Source organism: Ananas comosus, linkage group 4, assembly GCF_001540865.1.
Source record: "Ananas comosus cultivar F153 linkage group 4, ASM154086v1, whole genome shotgun sequence".
Lineage (NCBI taxonomy): Eukaryota > Viridiplantae > Streptophyta > Magnoliopsida > Poales > Bromeliaceae > Ananas > Ananas comosus.
Genome location: NC_033624.1, coordinates 10,654,868 through 10,675,349, shown reverse-complemented (window position 1 = coordinate 10,675,349; position 20,482 = coordinate 10,654,868).

The window sequence follows — 20,482 nt, the reverse complement described above, 5'->3', positions numbered from 1 at the left end:
ACCTACAGAGAGAGAGAAGAAGGTTGCATGAAGACCTCTCAGCCTCTCTACACGTATATGAAGAAGTGGGGGAGAGGGTGACAACAACGAGGTGAGAAAATCCCCAAAAAGCCCCTCACCTACCCTGGTGTACCGGTTCACGTGCGGTTGTACCGGTACAAATGGCAACCCGAGAGCAGCTGCGCGGAAACATCCGCAGTGTACCGGTACACCTCTGATGTTGTATAGGTACAGCAAGCAGAAAATTCTACATTTGTAGGTTTTCAGGCTAACCTCTTGCTCTCGCGTCGCACTGAGTCCGTTTTGCATCTATTCCGCGCCAACGCGACTCGGACTTGTCCCGACACTCTTCCGTCGTGTCGACAGGCCTCAACTGCTGTACTTCAGGGATATCACAATAATGATGTGCTCGCCCCCACGGGGCCCCAACCTGCTCGATCAAGGACACGTTCAAGGTGGCAGTGGCGGCGGTCGGCGGAGGCGGAGGGCGGCGGTGGCTCTTGCGGGAGTGTGAGGGGGAAAACAAAAACTGAGGTGCTTCTCTGGGTGCTCGACAGCGCTCCCTCGTCCGGGCTCCGCCGCCTCGTCGATCTCTTCGACGAGTTGAATTTCCTTTCGCAACCACCGGCAGTCGAAGACTTCTAAGGCTCCAAATAATATTGAGACGCTATAGGTAATATCACACCATTGTTAAATCTTAGTTTGCTTTATTAGAGCAAACAGTGTCACTTTTTCTTAAAGAGTGCAATTTTGGTTCAAAAAGTGCAACTTTCATTTTAAATAGTATAATTTTCGTCTTAAAGAGTGTAACATTTTTTTCAAACAGTATAATTTTTTTTTAAAACAATGGAATTTTATATCAACAGTGGAAATTCATCTTCTTTTTCTTCTTTCTTTTTTATTTTTAGCCTTTTCCTGTAACAACAATGATATAATGATTTTTTAAAAATTTTATTATTTTATTATTTTATTTTTTTTTTCTATTCTCTATATCTTCTTTTCGGTCCTTGGACAAGTTTGGACACGTCTTCGTCCTCAACTTCATGGGCTATGGCGAGCGCTCCCTCGGTCATGATTCCATCGCCTTCGTTTGCTCCGTCATCACCCGTGCCTGCTCCGCTTCCTCTTTCTCCGACGTCGAGGGAGGTGGAGGCGGAGGAGAGAAGGCGGACTCTTTACTGTCGCCAACGACAGCAGAGGTGGTGGAGGAGCTGATAAGGGTCAGAAAGGAAAAAAATAAGAAAAAACAAATTGAGGGTAAAAAATTCAAAAAGGCGAGGAGGAAGATGAACCATATAGAAATAGACGAGCTATCATCCATTTGGTTATGAATCAATTTGGTTATTTTCTAAATGCTAATTTTCTAAATAATGTGGTTTAACACATTTGGTTATTTTTAACTATCATCCATTTAAGTTTGTGTACCTAATTTAAAATTTTTGATTTTATTATTTGACCTTCTAATTTAGTTGATATGAATCAATTAGTGATTTTTTAATTTCAGAATTTGAATGCATGGTTATCATTATAGATTTAGTCAATATATTTTATACAATTTACGTAACTATTAATTCATTAAAGTAATAATTAACATAAATTTTATATCCGAAGAGCTATTAAATTATTTAAATCAAACAACTTAATAATTGGATACTAAAATCAAAATTTTGATAGATTGAATAGACGAATCAAAATGATCTATACTACTGGTAAGTTTTATACATTTTTAATTTTTTTTTAAGCAAATGGTAGATTCAAATGGAAGTTATAAAAATGCCACATAACAATTAAATGCATTCAAAAGAGTTAACTATATATTGAAAAGTAAGCACATAGGTTGGAGTGTTGGAGCGAGTCGATTTAATTACAAGGAACTACATAGTAATTAAGTGAATATGATTAAATTTCATTTATATAGACAAATTTTTTAAACTTAGTTATTTAAAAAAATGAATTTCAAATATTAGATATTATATTACCTTATATCGATTAATTTTTATATGACATTTATATAGGTGGTTGTGGTAGGACACAGGTTTGGTTGGTGGTAATAATAAGAAGGTAAAAATGTGTAAAATTTACATTAACTACGAATCATTGTAAATTTACTATCCAATATTTTAAATATTTAATTTTTTTATTTGTTTCATTTGAGTGTGTCAACAGTAGTTTAATTTTAAATTTTTATTGTGTCGATTATCTTTACAAATTTAGTCAGTATTTTTCTTTTATAATGCTTGCAATTATAAATTTATCAAAGTAAAATGTTAGCTTAAATTTTAAAGTCAAAGTGTCGTTGACTGAATCAAATCAAACATATTGAAAATATTGGATAGTAAAATCAAAATTTTGAAAGATTTAAAAATCGATTTTTCAAAATGAACCATAGGTTAGATAAGTTCTGTACATTTGGTTGGCTGTTTACTATTGGCTAAAATAGGTTCAACTTTCTGCCTCATAATAATAGATATACGAGAGTAATAAGTTAAGTAGGGCTGCGATCCAAAATAGACCTAACGGCAATAGGCCTAATAATAGACCTAACGTTCGAATGAGTGGAATCTGATCAAAACTCGCGAGCACAGCACTGAAGCGTGATGTGTGCGTCCTTTTTATCAGCATATTTGTGCTTTTGAAATAGTTGAGTAGCGCTCACTGTTCACACGTTTGTTTTGTTTTTTAGTGTAACAAAAATAATGACATGCACCCCTTCCCAAAGGTTCCTTAACTCAGAAGCCATAAACAATCAAATGACCTTTTCCTTTCCCAAGTATCTTCTTTATGCATTCAATCCAAGTCCAACCAACTCCCAGCCGTACAAATCAAACTTATTACATTGTACATGGTCACCCACAAAGGCCTAGTAATAGCTAGCAATAGGGACACTACTAGGCCATATCCAATTTAATTTTTTTTTTTAATCCATTTTTTTATATATATATATATATTTATATACCGTCTTTTTTTTTTGGCTGAATTACAGAAATTTTTTTTATAAATACTTTTTTTTTACTTTTTTTTTACTATAAAAAAATTATATTTTTTATTCTCAATATTTCAAGTAGTTTCATTTAGCTTCTCTCCATTAGGATTCTATCACTATTCTGTCTATTTTTCATAATTTATGACAAAAATATTCTTCAAATGACATAAATATTAAAAAAATATATTTTTTTATACAAAAAGTAAGAGTAATTTGATCGTTTCGCTTTTTCAATTAACGTCTTACCCATTTGAAAACATTTCTAAAATTTTTAAGATGCTAAAAATATAAATTTTTAAAAGTCAAAAAGATAAAAAATATTTATAAATTTTTTTTTTATAAAAAAAATAAATAAGGGGCGTATGAGATGACTCTACTACAGGTCCAACCCCAAAGGCTTTGAAGCAAATCTTTCAAACCACAAGGAGACAAAAACAAAAGGTGGGAGTATTTTGTGGAAGCGTCAACACAAATAAAGAAGCCTCCATTTTATAAAGATATCGAATATATATGAGCAATGCTACACATAAATCACATAAATCACATGAGGGTAGCGAAGTATGATTCGACTCGTTTGACTGATCTGCTTCGATCTTAAAAAAAAGATTCAAACAGAAAAGCTTTTTTGTTCGAAAAAAGTCGGATCATGACAAGCCAGTCTATTCCGATTGAAATCTGGATTTTGATCTCGACATAAAAATTCAGACAAATCAAACGAAGAACTCAATTTCACGATAATAGTTTAATAATAATGTTAACCTAATTAATAAGATACATAAAGTATTTGTATAATTACCATATTTTTATTTTAGATAATATGAACTCACAATTCTTCAAATTTTAATTCAATATATAAACATTTTCTCATATTCGTCCAAAATTTGAAATACTAAAATTAACGGCCGTTCGATCTTATTTAAATTAATGGCCTTAAAACTTTATATGTGTTTTCTAATTTTAAATAAAATATTATAAAATAAGCATCTCTGCAATGTATAAGTAAATAAATAAATAAAATTATTATAGCAAAATGAATACGGTGGGAGGGGTCTTTGTCCCATTCAACGAAGAGGGGCGCTGTTTAATTAATTGTCTCTCTTTTGTCGCGTTGCGAGCCCTCTCGCGTCCTCTTCACGCGCCTGACTTTTGTCTCCTCTTCCTTCTTACTAATTAATTAACTCACCCCCTCCACTTTGCTTTTGCTACATTAAAATTGTAGGAGCTGTGCTCGCCAAACTTTTCCTATTGACGATCTGTTTATTCGTCCGTAACAAATTATTATGTTAAAAATAATTTTGACTGTCGAGAGTGAAGAAGGATGAAGTTGTTTTCGACCGTAGATATTAACTTTCATTATTTGTTTGGTTGAAAATTCAATCCGGCGGTGCCTTCACCTTTTCCGAAAATATCATAGTTAACTGCGACCTGGATGATGGTGAAATCAATCATAATAATTAAAATTAACTACTATTATCGTTTTCATTGATCCACTGATGTGCTAGTACAAAATTTTTTAATAAAATAAATAAAAAAAGGAGATAATTATAGTTTTGAGGTTAATTACTGACCTTTTATCGAACATAATTATAATTAATTTTGCTTACTGACCGTCCCTAGAGCAAGTGACAAAGAGCTTGGTGGTGGTTGGTACCCTAAATCCAAGTTCGAATCATAGTTGATTCACATTTCTAGCTTAAATTTATTTCTAAATAAAATAAACGAAACAGATAGCGTGCTATCTATCTCTCTCTCTCTCTCTCTCAAAAAAAAAAAAAAAAAAAAAAAAAAAAACTTCACTTTTGTTTGAACAACAGAATATATTATCTAATATTTATTTATTTGATATAAAGATTTTCTTACATAATTGTATGTAATGAGTTTTACTTTACTCTTCGAAAGCTTTTAACATCGGTAATTTAGTATTGTATTATATTTTACTTATGAAGCAATTCATCTTATTCTGAAAAAATAATTTACGGCTAATTAAATATGATAGTTCAATTTAGACATTTCATTACAATTCTTATCTACCAAATACTATAATTTGTTAAGTAAATCAAAATGATATATGAAACAAATGTTCATGCACGCAAATATGTTAAGATACGTGCACATATTTATTTATTTATTTATTTATTTTGAGAGATAGGTAGTACGCTATCTCTTTCGTTTATTTTATTTAGAAATAAACTTAGCTGGAAATGTGAATCAACTAGGATTCGAACTTGGGTCTCGGATAACAACCATCAAACCCTTTTGTCACTTGCGCTAGCATATTATTCGATAAACTTGTAGTATTTGAGGAGTATAGTTACATCCATAACAAGACATATTATATTCGGCCTTCAAATTATTTTTTTGAATACAGGAAGTTATTTTATAGGTAAAATGTTTTGTCGTTCGAAATTGTAGATGCCGATCGAAACTTTTGAAGAAATAAAAATAAACTCATAATTTCTAATCACAATAGAAAATTTCGTACTAAACAAATTATTACTGGATAACTTAGTCAGACATATAAATATGACCTTATGAGCTGTTTGGCTGATTATAATTGTAAATATAGTATAGTTAATATGCATGCAATTATAAACACAATAATTATAGTTGTATGCATTTTACTTGATTTGTTGTAATATAAAACATTGTAACTATAAATATTTATTTGGTGGTAAATATTTAACAATTATATTTATAAATTTCATTACTTTATATATAAGATAGTGAAATTACCTCCCATATAAAAAAATATATATTATGCTTTTTGTTTAAAAGGTATAAGTAGAGGTAAATTGTATAAAAGGTTTGTCTAGGTAAATTGTATTTAGATGCAGTTCTATTTACTATAGTTAAACCTGCTTTACAGTTTCAGCTATAACAGTTAAATAATAATATAATAATCCAACAGGCAGAATTAATTTCACATGTAAGTCAAATCCAACAGTTTCATTTTGATCCTTAAATTTTAAGCATAATATTTAAAATTTATCAAGTATTTCACTTTTATCTTTGTGTTTCCGGAGATGAATATCTATTACCTGCATCTATTTGAATTATAGTTTTTTCTTACATGAAAATTTTTTTTGAGAAATTTACATGGAAATTAAATAATTATATAGTTAAAACTAAACTATATAAATGGTTATTGTTTGTAGAAAAATAGATTGAATAGAAATTCTAATGAATGGAACTCAAATTCAAATTTGAATTTTTCGCTGAAACTTGGCGGACTGAAAGCACGTTACATTCGACCGCTTGGCTCGAAACGAACTTGGATGTATTGGACTCCTGACACCTTCTTAAGAAGCGCTATGAAAACTCAAAATCTCGATCTAATTTCGCAAAATGGCCGGAATGCCTAGAAGGAAGAAGGACAACCAACGCTATTGCTGCTGAAACTTGCTGTTGAAGCTAGTAACGTACCGAAACTAGTCCTGTCGAACTATTCATAATTATATTTTTGAAATCTCCCACGAGTTGAACATGTGTGGGAACAAGGTCCTCGACCAAATTTTGAAATCTTCGAGATGGTTATCTCTTGCCAAATACTAAAACGGCCTAGATCATCTGATCGGTACTGTCTGTAACTTTGTGCTAGATCTTGATATGGAATTATCTCCCGCGAAATGTTGAACGGCCCTGACCATTCAACTGCCTTTCAATTCAACGGCCGAAATTCTATGTTAATAGTTATATAATTGAAATTACTATAGGTGATGGATGAATTACTTCATAGGACATAAATGTGCCAACAAATGATGATAAAAATTTGAATAAAGTATTTTCAGATGTTGGAATTTTTTTTTTTTTTTGAAGTTATTTGTACACCAGTTAACCTAAGATACTTCATATGACCCGAGAGTCGGAAGCTAGAACCGGATTTAGAAAATGAAAAATATTCCTATACAGCGAAAGCCGAAATAGAAACATAATTTATATATATATATATAAGATCTAAGTTAGATTTCGTTTGGAATTATGGAAAGATTGCGTTACGTGCGGTGAGGAAGTACGATGAAAAATATTCTGTTTATTTTCATACATAATATTATGTACCGTATATCGCGATTAGTCGGTTATGATATATTTTCTGTGAGCCTATCGGAGAATGCAGGAATATATTCTTATATATTTTTACCCCAACTCCATTTTATATAATAAGATTAGTTAAACCGCAATACCAAACTAAGTCTTAGAAAAGCGCTAACAGGTTTTCAATCCAAAGGTCTTGGATGTATAAGTGTATGCTAAGGCGGGAGCTGAAACTTCAAATCTGGGCTTTCATTATTAGCTACGATAAAAAAAAAAAGTTTATTTAGACTTGCCGCGACAAGAAGCTTTTTAGCGATTTTATTAGCAAAATGCCCAGTTGTCGATTCTTTGAGCAGAGAAACTATTTCAGAAGCAAAGCAAAAAAGGCATTAGGCATTTTGGAAACTTATTTATAGAAGGTGACTACTAAGTTATTTGATCACATCATATACTAAAAATCTTCCTACAATTATTTTATTGAGATTAGGGTTTAGGGTTTAGGGTATCTAACTAGTCACTAAATTTTGGTTCTTTTGAAAAACAATGTTTGGTAATTTCTCTTTTGAAAAATAACATTGGTTGGTAAGGTGTACTCAGTTGTTAATTGTTTGTAATTTCTCTTTCTAATTTTTTGAATGAAGCAATTGAGCAGTTAATAATTAACTTGAATAAGTTGGCCTGTCAATAAACCTTGCCGACATGGTAATTAATTCGACTTCTTAGTGCTAACCATTTTTTTGACACTTTAATTAGGGGGATAACTAAGCTAATCTCTTTACCTACAATGGACAGTTGAGAGAAAAGCGTAACGGAATTTATTGCACCAAATAATAGTGCGTTGCGTAGATCATGCAGATTCGATTACGATATAATTTCGATGATCTTACTGAAAAATAGAATAATGTAGGTGTTGATATCTCCTACTATATATCGCATTACTCAAACTGCATTTGTATTCTGTTTGGATGGTCGCTATATTACTCAGTTTCATCAGCTTGCTCTCATTTTTTTTAATTTTTTTTTTACTGATCTAGGAGCTCTTTTTTTTTTTTTGATCACAAATACTCGATTTTGGACTATAAACTCTCTATTTTAAAATTGTAAAAAAGGGAATTAACTATTCATTATAGAAAAAATATCGTAATGTAGCAAAAAAATTTTAGATCGAGTTATTTCGTACCTTGCCTCTTTGGCATTTAATTTGGTTCTGATTTAGTGTCCTACTACTAAAAATACTAGAAAAAAAATAATAAATGTAGTACACAAGCATCTTAAATAATAATAATAATAATAGCGAAAAGAGAAGAATCAAAGCTAAGACCCAATTTGGGCTCAAAACTATACTATCGTGCAATAATAAAGAAATAAGCAGAAACTAAGAAATTTTTCTATTTTTTGAGTTACTCTTTCATATGCAAGCCAAAGCAATTTGGTTTAGTGAAATTTTTATAAAAGTTTTACTCTACTTTTTATTCTTTTAAGATAGATTTATTGCTCTAGGTGTGAAAATGTCACGCCCCGAGACTCAGCGGAAGCCCGCCCGGCACGTGCACAGACCCGCCATACGTCTAAAACATATAAGGCATTTAAAACAAAACGATAAATGAGGCAATAAAAAAAACAACTAGGAGTATCAGAGCAATATACATCATCTAGAGACTAAAGCAATGCGAAGAGTAGAGAGCTAAAATCACTAATAACCATAAAGTAGTACAACCAAAGATTCAAATACAAGAACTAAAAGAGTATATAGGTGGTCTCTATACATAGTAAACAAAATCTCTCGCTCTCCCAAAACATAAAAAGAGGGAAAACCACCTAAGAGTAAAAGTAAGTTCTCGTTATTTAGCTGGCGATCCCCTTGCCGCCGTCCCGTGCCTCCGCCGGTGCAGAGGGTTCTGAAAGGAAAACATAAAACAGAGGGCATGAGAACTATTAAATAATAGTTCCCAGTGGGCAATTACTGTAATATACTGAACTTTTGCAAATTGCGAAGTTCGAGTGTGAGGAAGGATATGTGGATCTATCCTACATGTTCTAAAAGGTTTGGACAAGTTTTTTGGACAAGTTAGAGAATGATTGGATGGCCAAAAGTAAGAAAGTGCATTGCTGTGGCATTATCTTTGAATTTTGCATTGTGTACCGGTACAGGCATTATGCTGTATTGGTACAGCAAGCAGCAGCTGCAGCAGGTGCGTGGCAGCAGGGTTCTTTTGGTCGTTTTGCTTTCTGTTCTTATCCCTTATGTCCAGCACGACTGCAGGAGCTCTGTAAGGGTTACTGGAGCTCAGGGGATGGTTCTTCCACCTTCTTTTTTCTCTCTCTAGGGTTTTTCTCTCTCTACAAAGAAATCGCCGATTTCGCTCGTTTTTGTTGCAACGTTGGTTTTCCGCTGGTTGCGAGCATCGCTGAGCCTACGTGGATGTGTGAGAGAGTGTTTTGGAAAGCTTTTCGCAGCCCTGAACCAGTAGTTCACTGGTTGGAAGCTTGAGAAGGTAATCGACTCGATTTTTCCGTTATTGACGTTCTATTAGTCGATTTGAGTATTGATTTTGGGTTTTTGCTTCCAACTGTTTTAAACTGAGGTTTCAGCAAGTAAATATGAGTTAATTAGCTGTGAATGAACCTCTTTAGACCAGGAATAAACTACTTTGAAGCTTAATAGAGATAATTAGTTCATTATGAAGCTAATTTGGAATTAAACGCGGGTTATTTAAGTAACTTGATACAGATTGGTATGTTTTCTTCGCAGCGGGTCTTTGAGCCTCTTTGAATTGAACTTGTACTCTTGGAAGCTGGTTTGGAGGATATTCTAACCAAGGGTAATTCGAAATTTCGCTTGTAAAGCTGATTTTGCAAGATGTCGATGATATTAATTTATATTTGAGCGTTTTGATGCCGTTTCAATGTTGTTCGTAGCGAGAGTGCGATCGAGCCTTGGATCGTCTTTAGTTGACTTGTGAGAGCTCTTGGAGACTTATCTTGAGGTATTAAACTAGCCCCAAAGCAGGGATTCAAGTTACTACTTTGTACTAAGTGCGAATTGTGCCGAGATCGGACATTTCAATTGTAGTAATGATGACACTTTCGTGCCTTGTTTTTCAGCAGAGTTGAGACCTTGTGGAGCTGATTTTGGGATTTCCTTTGGATTGATTGGAGCCTAATAATATGTGGGTTTGACCTAACCAGAGCAAGTGAAGCTCCCCTATATTCTACATGTAACTATAGAATTGATATAGTCGTGCGTTATTGTCACTATGTGGTTACTAAATGGATTTGAAATCTCTTTGCCATAACATTGATATATTAGAAATAGAACCTCTATGAAGTAGAAAGAACTCATGCATAATTGTATTTATGCTCATGTTTATGTTTATATGTAGTTAAGTTGAATAACTAATGGACATGATAATTATGCTTTTGTAAAGTAGAGAACAATGATATTCTCGTGATTTTATTGATTATAAAGTAGAGAACAATGACATGCCATGTGACTATGTTGATAGTGCCATAATAGTGGAAAGTTTCTAATGCCATATATAAATTAGCATTACTCTCACATGTTTATTAATCTAGTGGATACTAGTTGATTTCAATATTGGTTATATTGAAATTCCGATCAAAGGATCGAGAGCGAGAATATTGTGAGCTAAAATGTGATATTTGAGACATGTTGGACTGTGGACTTTGCTTGCTTGCCATCGTGCTCATTCGCACACGCTTGTGAGGGTAGCTCCCTACAAGCCGGCACTCCGGAGTTGGCCTACGCGACAGTTGCTCGCCCGTGCGGGATTGGGTGCCGAAGTGGATTGCCGTGAGGAGTGTATACTACCACGGGGCCATTAGGCGCGGCGCAAGTTGGACTGCCTTGGGTAGGTCCTTATGAATGAAATGAAAGTACTAAATGATAAGAACAGTAATGAATGCTCATCAGTTATAGTGTACAGTATTTACTTACGCATTCCTGTTTATGTTCATGTTTATAGTAGTTGCTATGCTTCTATTATTCAGTTGATTCATTACTGCAGAAATCATGATTACATGTTGATTACATGCCTATTGCCTGCTAGCATTGCATATAGATATCATGCAATTATCGCATTTACTTTTATTTAGTACATCATGAGTCTAGTGGTGTAATTCGCTGAAGCTGGCGGCTTACCCACTGGGAACTATTGTTAATAGTTCTCACGCCCATTTTATTGTTGTTTTTACAGAGCCATCTACAGGAGAGGCTAGGGATCGTGGCAAGGGAGTCGCGTCTAACTAGACATTGCTATGGGCTTGCTAGTCGATCGCCTTGCTACTCGGGCTACTGCCGAGGGTGATGTCCAGTGTATAGAGAGACTACCATTGTACAGATGTTTTGTGTACCCTGTGATGTATATGAGTTCTGGAACCTGAAATTATAGTTGTTATACTTATCCATGATGTGGAATTTTTGGATTGGTTACTTTTTGTTCCTCTGTTGATAGTATTTGGAACTTATACTTTGCTCTGATATCAGGATAGAATTTTTTCATTTTTTTTTCCTATCGACTTGCTTTCTTGTAGACGCCTTATATACTGCAGGTGTATGGCGGATCTGTGCACGTACCGAATATGCTTCCGCTGGTACCCGGGCGTGACAATTACTGACTTCAGTAAAATGCACCACTAGGCCCAAAACTAAGCAAGTAGGGTAAGTAAGGCAAGTAAGAATAATATGAACAAATAACTCACTGAAATGAAAGCTCAATATAGCACGAAGTCACTACTTTCATCAGTAATAATCTACCACATGATCTCTACTTAGCATGGATTTGCATAAGTAATAAAGCAACTACTACAAGTATGTGCACAAGAGTATCCAATATGTAAATGCATAAGTATGCAACTAACCCAATGTCCACAATGTAAATAGTAAAGATGTCAATGTTTACTATTCTAGTAATGTCAAAAAGGTACAATATGTCACCAGTAACCAAATCCTGTGAAAGCTACCCGTAGGTAGTCCGGCCTGCGCCGTGGGGAAGGCTGATTCCTAGAGTGGGGATGTTGACTACAGGTAGTGTTGGTTTTTGGTTCTTGTATATGCTGATGTTAGATCCTCGCTGGAGCAAGTGTTATATATCTGGAGACTATGTATGTATAGAAAACCTGATATTATTTATATATATTTTTTCAGTTTAGCAGCTCTATACTACTAGTTGTAATTTTGTATGATTACAAGTACGGATATAGCTATCGCTTCGTATACAGAAAAAATTTCTTTGTATACGACGGATTTGTCGGCGTGCCCGGAAAAACGAATAATCCAGAGCGTGACAGATTAAGTTGGTATCAGAGCTTAGGATTAGGTCGTTGGGATCTAGAAAATTTTAAGCTTGACAAACCTTAGGAAGGCAAGACGGGAGAGGCGTGATTTACCGCAAAAGTCAGCGATTGAATTATTTTAACTCATCCTAGAGTGGAGTGAGTGACTGAAGGAGTATCTATTTCGGCAAAGAAAATTATGTCGGCTGTAGACGACATAATTTTAAGAAAAAACAGGGGCGACCTTCTAGACTTTCGCTTGGTTGAGTCGAGAGTGTTTGTTTTTTGTATTTGACCCTTATTTTGTTTTCATGCAGCTATGTATTGACGCCGAGATCGACCGTCGACCCGGGATCGTGCCGCACCCCCTGAGATGCCGGAGCAGGCAGGGCCGAGTGCATCCCCGGATCTGAGAGAGCAGTTTGCTGCCTTGACTGAGGCGACGAGACAGCAGGGAGCATTGTTACAGAGGATGTGTGAGACATTAGCTCCGCCGCAGAGCACAGCATCGAGAGTACCAGAGCAGTCAGCTCCACCCCCGACTACTCCTGAGGCCGCACTAGCCACAGCGGGACCCCCGCCAGTGACTGTTCCTATGACGTCAGTCACATCTTCTGGAGTTACATTACAGATGTCTGAGGCTGAGCAGGAGCGGATGACTGAGAGGCTTGCTCGTTTCTGCCGTTTTGATCCGCCGACTTTCGATGGCAGCTTCACTGAGTCCTGGGTTGTAGAAGGCTGGTGAGCACGATGGAGAAGCTGTTTGAGGATTTGTTCATACCAGAGAGGGAACAGGTATACTTGGGAGTGCACTGCTTGGCTCGCGATGCGCATTCTTGGTGGATGAGGATGAGGCGAGACCGAGCATTGGTGGCATTGCAGATGAAGTGGGATGAGTTCTGTGGAATGCTGTACGGGGCGTATTTTTCAAACAGTGTAAAGCAGAAGCTCGAGGAGGATCTGAAGAAGCTGCAGCAAGGGGAGCGACCAGTTCAAAAGTACACCCGTGAGTTTACTCGGCTCTTGAACTGTATTCTATTTGTAGCCAGAGATGAGGCTCATCGGGTATATCTGTATGAGGGAGGCTTGAGGCCAGAGATTTTTCAGTTTGTACAGGGGCAGAGGTTGAGGACCTTGGATGTGTCTATTGAGCAAGCTCTATGGGTGGAGAGAGGTGATGTATCGATTTGTGAGCGGGCTCAGGTACAGGTGCCGGGGCAGAGTCAAGATAGAAAGCGTCCAGTTCCAGATGACGGAGAACAATCGAGCAGCAGGTGTCCGCCGAGACCTCAATAATCACGCTCTCAGGGTCGTAGTCTTTAGGGCGTCAGCGTTCTGGGGGATCTCGTCAGCAGAGGCAGTCGCAGGGGATTCTGCAGTGTGTGATTTGATGAGGACCACACTGGCCTCGACAGTGTGAGCAGAGAGAGGGCCAGTACTATGGGTATGGATAGCCAGGGCATATGAGGGCAGCTTGTCCCCGAGCAGCATCACCAGTACCATCGACGGGGTCAGCACAGCCGGCACCTCAGCAGTCTTACGGAGCACCACCGAGTTACCGCCAGGATGATAGAGCATCTATGCCGCGGCAGGGTGAGCGGCGACAGCAGGCCCCAAGTGGCAGGGTTTATGCAGCCCAGGTAGAGGACTTTACGGCAGCCGACCGAATGGTGACAGATATCATTTTGATTTTTGGTATTCGAGCTCGTATCGTATTTGATACCGGTGCATCGCATTCTTTTGTTAGTCGAGTATTTGCATTGTTGCATGGTCTAGAAATAGGACCGTTGTTGCATGCACGAGAGGTACAGATTCTCGACCATACTTTGCAGGTGGCAGAGTGTTGTTGGTCGTGTCCGGTGCAGTTGGGCTCGTGGATTATGCCCGTAGACGTGTTGATCTTAGGGCAACTGCAGGACTTTGATGTTGTGCTTGGTATGGATTGGCTGACGTGGTACTATGCTACGATCGACTGTGGAGCCAGGACTGTGACGTTCCGTGAGCCAGGTCAGTAGGAGTTCACGTACAGGGGCTGCAGGAGTACGTTGTTTGCCACTTGGATTTCGTTGGCGAGGGCTCGACAGCCGATGAGTAGAGAATGCATCGCTTTTCTGGCGGCGGTTGTGGAGGTGCCTACGGCGGCGCCGGGACTCGAGGATATTCCTACAGTCCGCGAGTTTCCGAATGTTTTTCCCCCGGAGTTGACGACTATGCCGACGGATAGAGAGATCGAGTTTGTGATTGATATGGTTCCTCAAACTGCACCAATCTCGAAGGCACTCTACTGGATGACACCGGCAGAGCTGAGAGAGTTAAAGGCACAGCTTCAGGATCTGATGGATAAGGGGTATGTGAGAGCCAGTGTATCGCCTTGGGGAGCGCCGGTGTTTTGTGAAGAAGAAGGATGGTTCACTTCGATTATGTGTGGATTATCGGGAGCTGAATAAAGTGACCATCAAGAACAAGGATCCTTTGCCGCGCATCGATGATCTGTTTGATCAGCTGCAAGAATCTTGTGTCTTTTCGAAGATTGATCTTCAGTCAGATTACCACCAGTTGAGGGTGAGGGCCAAGAATGTTCCCAAGACGGCTTTTCGGACTCAGTACGGGCATTATGAGTTCACTGTGATGCCTTTTGGATTGACGAATGCCCCTGCCGCATTTGTGGATCTGATGAACAGAGTGTTCAAGCCGTACTTGGATCGATTCGTAGTTGTGTTCGTTGATGATATCTTGATATACTCCCGGAGTGATGCCGAATATGAGGAGCACTTGAGGATTGTGCTACAACTTCTAAGAGAGAAGAAGTTTTATGCTAAGCTAAAGAAGTGTGAGTTCTGGCTTCGGGAGATTTTTTTCTTGGGCCATGTGATTTCTGCAGTTGGAGTAGCAGTGGACTCGAAGAAGATTGATGCTATTCGGGATTGGCCCAGATCGACGACGGTGACTGAGGTGAGGAGTTTTCTGGGACTGGGAGGTTATTACCATCGGTTCGTGGAAGGCTTTGTGAAGCTTTCCACACCCCTTACTCGATTGACTCGAAAGGGAATTAAGTTCATCTGGAGTGAGAATTGTTAGAGAAGCTTCGATGAGTTGAGACAGAGGCTGATGTCGGCTCCTATCCTTGTCCTTCCGGTGATGGGGGAAGGATTTGTGATTTACAGTGATATATCGCACAGTGGTTTGGGTTGTGTGCTGATGCAGCATGATAAGGTAATTTCTTATGCTTTCTGGCAATTGAAGGATTACGAGAAGAATTACCCTACGCATGACTTGGAGCTTGCCGCGGTGATCTTTGCTTTGAAGTTGTGGCAGCATTACTTGTATAGCGAGCACTGTGAGGTTTTCACTAATCATAAAAGTCTCAAGTATCTATTCACCCAGAAGGAGTTGAACCTGAGGCAACGCCAGTGGTTGGAGTTGTTGAAAGACTATGATGTTAGTATTCAGTATTATCCCGGCAAGGCGAATGTGGTGGCAGATGCATTGAGCAGGAAGGCAGTGCAGAGCTTGAGCATGTTGATTACTCAGCAGAGGCCGTTACTTGAGGAGCTGCAGCGGTTGAGACTCGAGGTAGTGTCCCCGGGTCTACTGCGAGACTGCTGTCTATGGTCTTGCAGTCCACTCTGTTGGACAGAATTAAGGAGAAACAGAGTGGAGACCCTCACTTGTTGAGGATTCGAGAGCAGATAGAGAGGGGACATGCAGAAGGTTTTGTTGTGGACATTTCGGGAGTACCGCAGTACAGGGACCGACTGTGTGTGTCTATGGATTCTGAGATCCGAGAGGAGATTTTGAGAGAGGCTCACTACTCACTACTCACCTTATACGGTTCACCACGGTGGAACCAAGATGTATAAAGATTTGAAGGCACACTTCTGGTGGAATAGAATGAAGAGAGATATTGGCAGATTTGTGGCTTAGTGTTTGACTTGTCAACAAGTAAAAGTAGAGCATCTAGTACCTGCTGGCAAGTTTCAGAGTTTGCCAGTGCCTGAATGGAAATGAGAGCAGATCACGATGGACTTTGTCATGGGATTACCTAGAGCGCAGAGTGGTTTTGATGCGATTTGGGTGATAGTGGACAGACTGACTAAGTCTGCTCACTTCTTACCAGTACAGACCACCTGGTCCAGGGAGAGGCTCGAATAGTTATATCTGGATGAGATTGTTAGGTTGCATGGTGTGCCTACTTCGATAGTATCAGATTGAGACCCGACGTTTGTTTCGCACTTTTGGAGGAGTCTTCAGACAGCCTTGGGTACACAATTGCATTTCAGCACGGTGTTTCATCCACAGACGGAGGGTCAGTCTGAGCGGACCATTCAGACTCTGGAGGACATGCTGATGGCATGTGTCCTGAACTTTGGAGGAGGGTGGCATCGACATTTGAGACTGGCTGAGTTTGCGTACAACAACAGCTATCAAACGAGCATTCAGATGGCTCCGTTTGAGGCGTTGTATAGACGCAGGTGTTGATCCCTTTTACATTGGAGTGATGTGGGTGAAAGGAAGCCTCTGGGGCCTGAGATTCTGATAGAGGCTGAGGAAAAGGTTAAACCTGTTCGACGACATCTTTTGACAGTTCAGAGTCGATAGAGGAACAACACCGATACCAGGAGACGAGACTTAGAGTTCCAGGTTGGAGATCATGTGATTCTGAAAGTCTCGCCGTCTAGAGGGATACGCAGATTCGGAGTGCGTGGAAAGCTAAGTCCATGCTTTGTAGGCCCTTTTGAGGTATTGGAGCGAGTTCGACCAATGGCCTACATGATTGCTCTACCCCTACGACTGGCCGGTATTCATGATGTTTTTCTTGTCTCGGTATTGATGAGATACGTGTTTGACCCTTCGCACATGATCGACTTCACTCCGCTGGAGCTTGGCGAGGACTTGAGATATGAGGAGCGACCGGTGCGAATTTTTGCTCGGGAGATGAAAGAATTGCGCAACCGGGTCATTCTTTATGTAAAAGTGCAGTGGAGTCATCACGAGGAGCGAGTGTTATGTATCCGGAGACTATGTATGTATAGGGAACCTGATATTATTTATATATGTTTTTTCAGTTTAGCAGCTCTATACTACTAGTTGTAGTTTTGTATGATTACAGATACAGGTACAGTTATCGCTTCGTATACAGAAAAATTTTCTTTGTATACGGAGGATTTGTCGGCCTGCCCGGGAAAACGAATAATCCGAGGCGTGACACAGTGGTTGGCTAGAATCGGGTCGCCGACAGTCGGGAAGCGTGCGGCGCACCTCTCGAGCAATAGAGGGGTAGCTGGGCTCGGCTGGGAGGTGGTGGAGGCTAAGGGCTAGGGTTTGTGGAGGAGAAACCCGAGTTAGCCCAATATATACAAAGGTGTAAAAATAAAGGAAACATCCTCATCTTTGCAAATTTACAACCAAGCCCTCCATAGCGCATGCAAAACGCGCGTATGCACCTTCATGTGTGATTTCACACGATTCGGTACATAAAATATAGGGACTTTTGTGAAAACTCCGTTTCACCAATTTCAACCCCTTCTCGGTAATCGCGGAATATCAAGAGATTCGTTCGTCAGATTTGCGAACGGACTGCGCCATCCTTTTGGCACTGCCGAATTATCGAAACCATAATTTTGTTTCACATTAATTGGTCACAGATTTGCGACGAAACCCATCCTCTCTTCGACTCACATAAACAACACACACACACACACACATATACGTTTTATATATATATATATATATATNGTCTCCACTTAGAATGATAGTGGTCCCCTAGGTTTGAGTGGGTAGTTGGTTGAATAATATAATCTAACGGGTAGAAATAATTAATGGAATAAGGGGGTGTTTGGCCTAGCTATTCAAAAGTGATTCTGAGCCCAAAATCACTTTTGAGCTCAGTAGAGTGTTTGGGAATGACATTTTGAAAATCTGATTCTGCTTTTTAGAATCAGAAAACTGATTTTGAAGGCTCAAGAATCAGAAAACAGAGCTGTTTCTCCAAAACTGATTCTGATTATGAACTCAAACTTCTAACTTTTATTTTTGTTTTAGATTCAAAGTATAAATTTAACATTAAATTTAAATTTTGAAATTTTAAATTCATATTTGAATTTTTAAATCTCAACTTTTCAAATTTAAAATTTAAAATTTANTATATATATAGAGCTAGACTGGTATACTATCGATATACTTCTGAAATTTAGTTTTCAAATACTTTCAATAGCATAGATCAAGTCTAACGGAGCTGATCGTCGATTTGAAAACCGCATCATTGAAAACAACTTGGTAGTACCGATAGTATACCAGCCTATATATATATATATATAGTCCAGCTATGGTGCTTGTAAAAGCATCAAGCACTTGGTGCTTGTAAGTTTTTTACCGTTAGATCTACTCCTTGGATCATTTTCAACCATTAGATTATACTATTCAACCAACCACCCACTCAACCCTAGGGGACCTACATCATCCTAACCGCATATCTCTTAATCCAATGGCTAAAAATCTACAAGCACTAATAACTTAGTACTTTTAAAAGCATAGGAGCTCAATTCTATATATATATATATTTTTTATTTGGATCAGTATCTTTGATCTTGTAATTCATGTCTCTAGTAGTGACTAGAGAAGAATTGTACTTATCCCATTTCATACAGTGGAGTTATTTGAAGATGGTCTTGTGATTTTTCTCTGAGTTCGCAGTTGGTTTATATTTGCTTTATTATTGCTCTTTTTGTGGTATAGTATTGTCGGAATTAATCTACTCTGGGTCTTTTCTATTTGATCTTGCATAGTGGAAAATTTTGGGTCTCATTTCTTCCAACAAACATAAGAATAGTTAACAAAATGTAGAGATGAATTAAATCAAACACACTAATATGGATGCAAGATTGTATGTGATTTCTTTGTTATTATTATGAACATAAGCACATTTTTAATCTATTTGACATTTTATTTTATTATTATGAACATAAACACAGGACAATTTTCGTTCGGTAAAAATGCACAGGAGTCCCTTCGGCTACAGGTTATCTTGAAATACCCCTCAAATATTTTCCTTTTGATTGAGACTCCCTTAACTTTGATTACTTTGATTTATTTATTTCATTGCTTAAATTGCGCATGAAGGTAAATTTAGTAGTGATTCTATTAATTTAAATATTTTCCATGCTTCTTCACTTGATAGAACTGCGTATTTATCATCGTTCGATAGCTTACGAAGCCATTGCTGAAGCAAGTCTCCAACTCAATTTAAGACCCGCTTTTTATTGAGACCAATAAATAGAGTTCGAGAAAAAACATATAGGAGCATACTTCTGCGTTTTTTTTATGGAACTTTAAAATATATAGCGTAATCGATTTATTACGATAATTGTTATATTATTTACACTATATATTACATATGAAGACAAATAGAATATTTTTTTTATCGTACTTCACTACACGTAACGTAATTTACCTATAAGCTCAAAACGAAGTCTTGAAATGATAATTTACTCCTCTTAAACAATTTTATAATTAACAAAATTTAATTTGAAAGGAAATATTTGAGATGTCTATTTTCAAAATGGCCCATAGTTGAGGCTTATTTTTTGTTTTGGATTTTTTTTTTTAGAGAGAGAGAATAGTTACCGTCTTCTTACTTTGTCGTTAATCTTTAACAAATTCTTTATCCTGTAATTAGGCCTGCGCATGAAATGCAAAAAACCACAAAATCAAACCAAAATTTTAGTTTGTAAATGATTTGGTTTTGCTTTGGAAATTTTCAAACCAAAACTTTTTGTTTGGTTTTAGGTTGAAAAACTAAAAACAAAACCCAAGCAGAAAAACCAGAGAATATTTTTATTTTCTCTCCTCTTCTATTTTCCAATGTCACTCACTTTTTCTCTCTCTCTCTCTCCTCCCAAACCACAAACCCCTCTCTCTCTCTCTCTCTTTCTCTTTCTCTCTACCCCTCCTTATCCCTATATTTGAATGAGACCCATGACCCTCATGGTGTGTTTGGTATCCTATAAAACCATCTGAAATTTTTTTTTCCACTTGAAAAGTTACTTTTTAACATTTGATTGCTCGTAAAATTTTTTTCACAGAAAATAAATTTTACAGATTCTAAGAAAATAGAAAGTTTTCGTTTCTGCTCGTAGAGAGCAAAAAACGAAAAAAAACAAAAAAAAAAAAAAA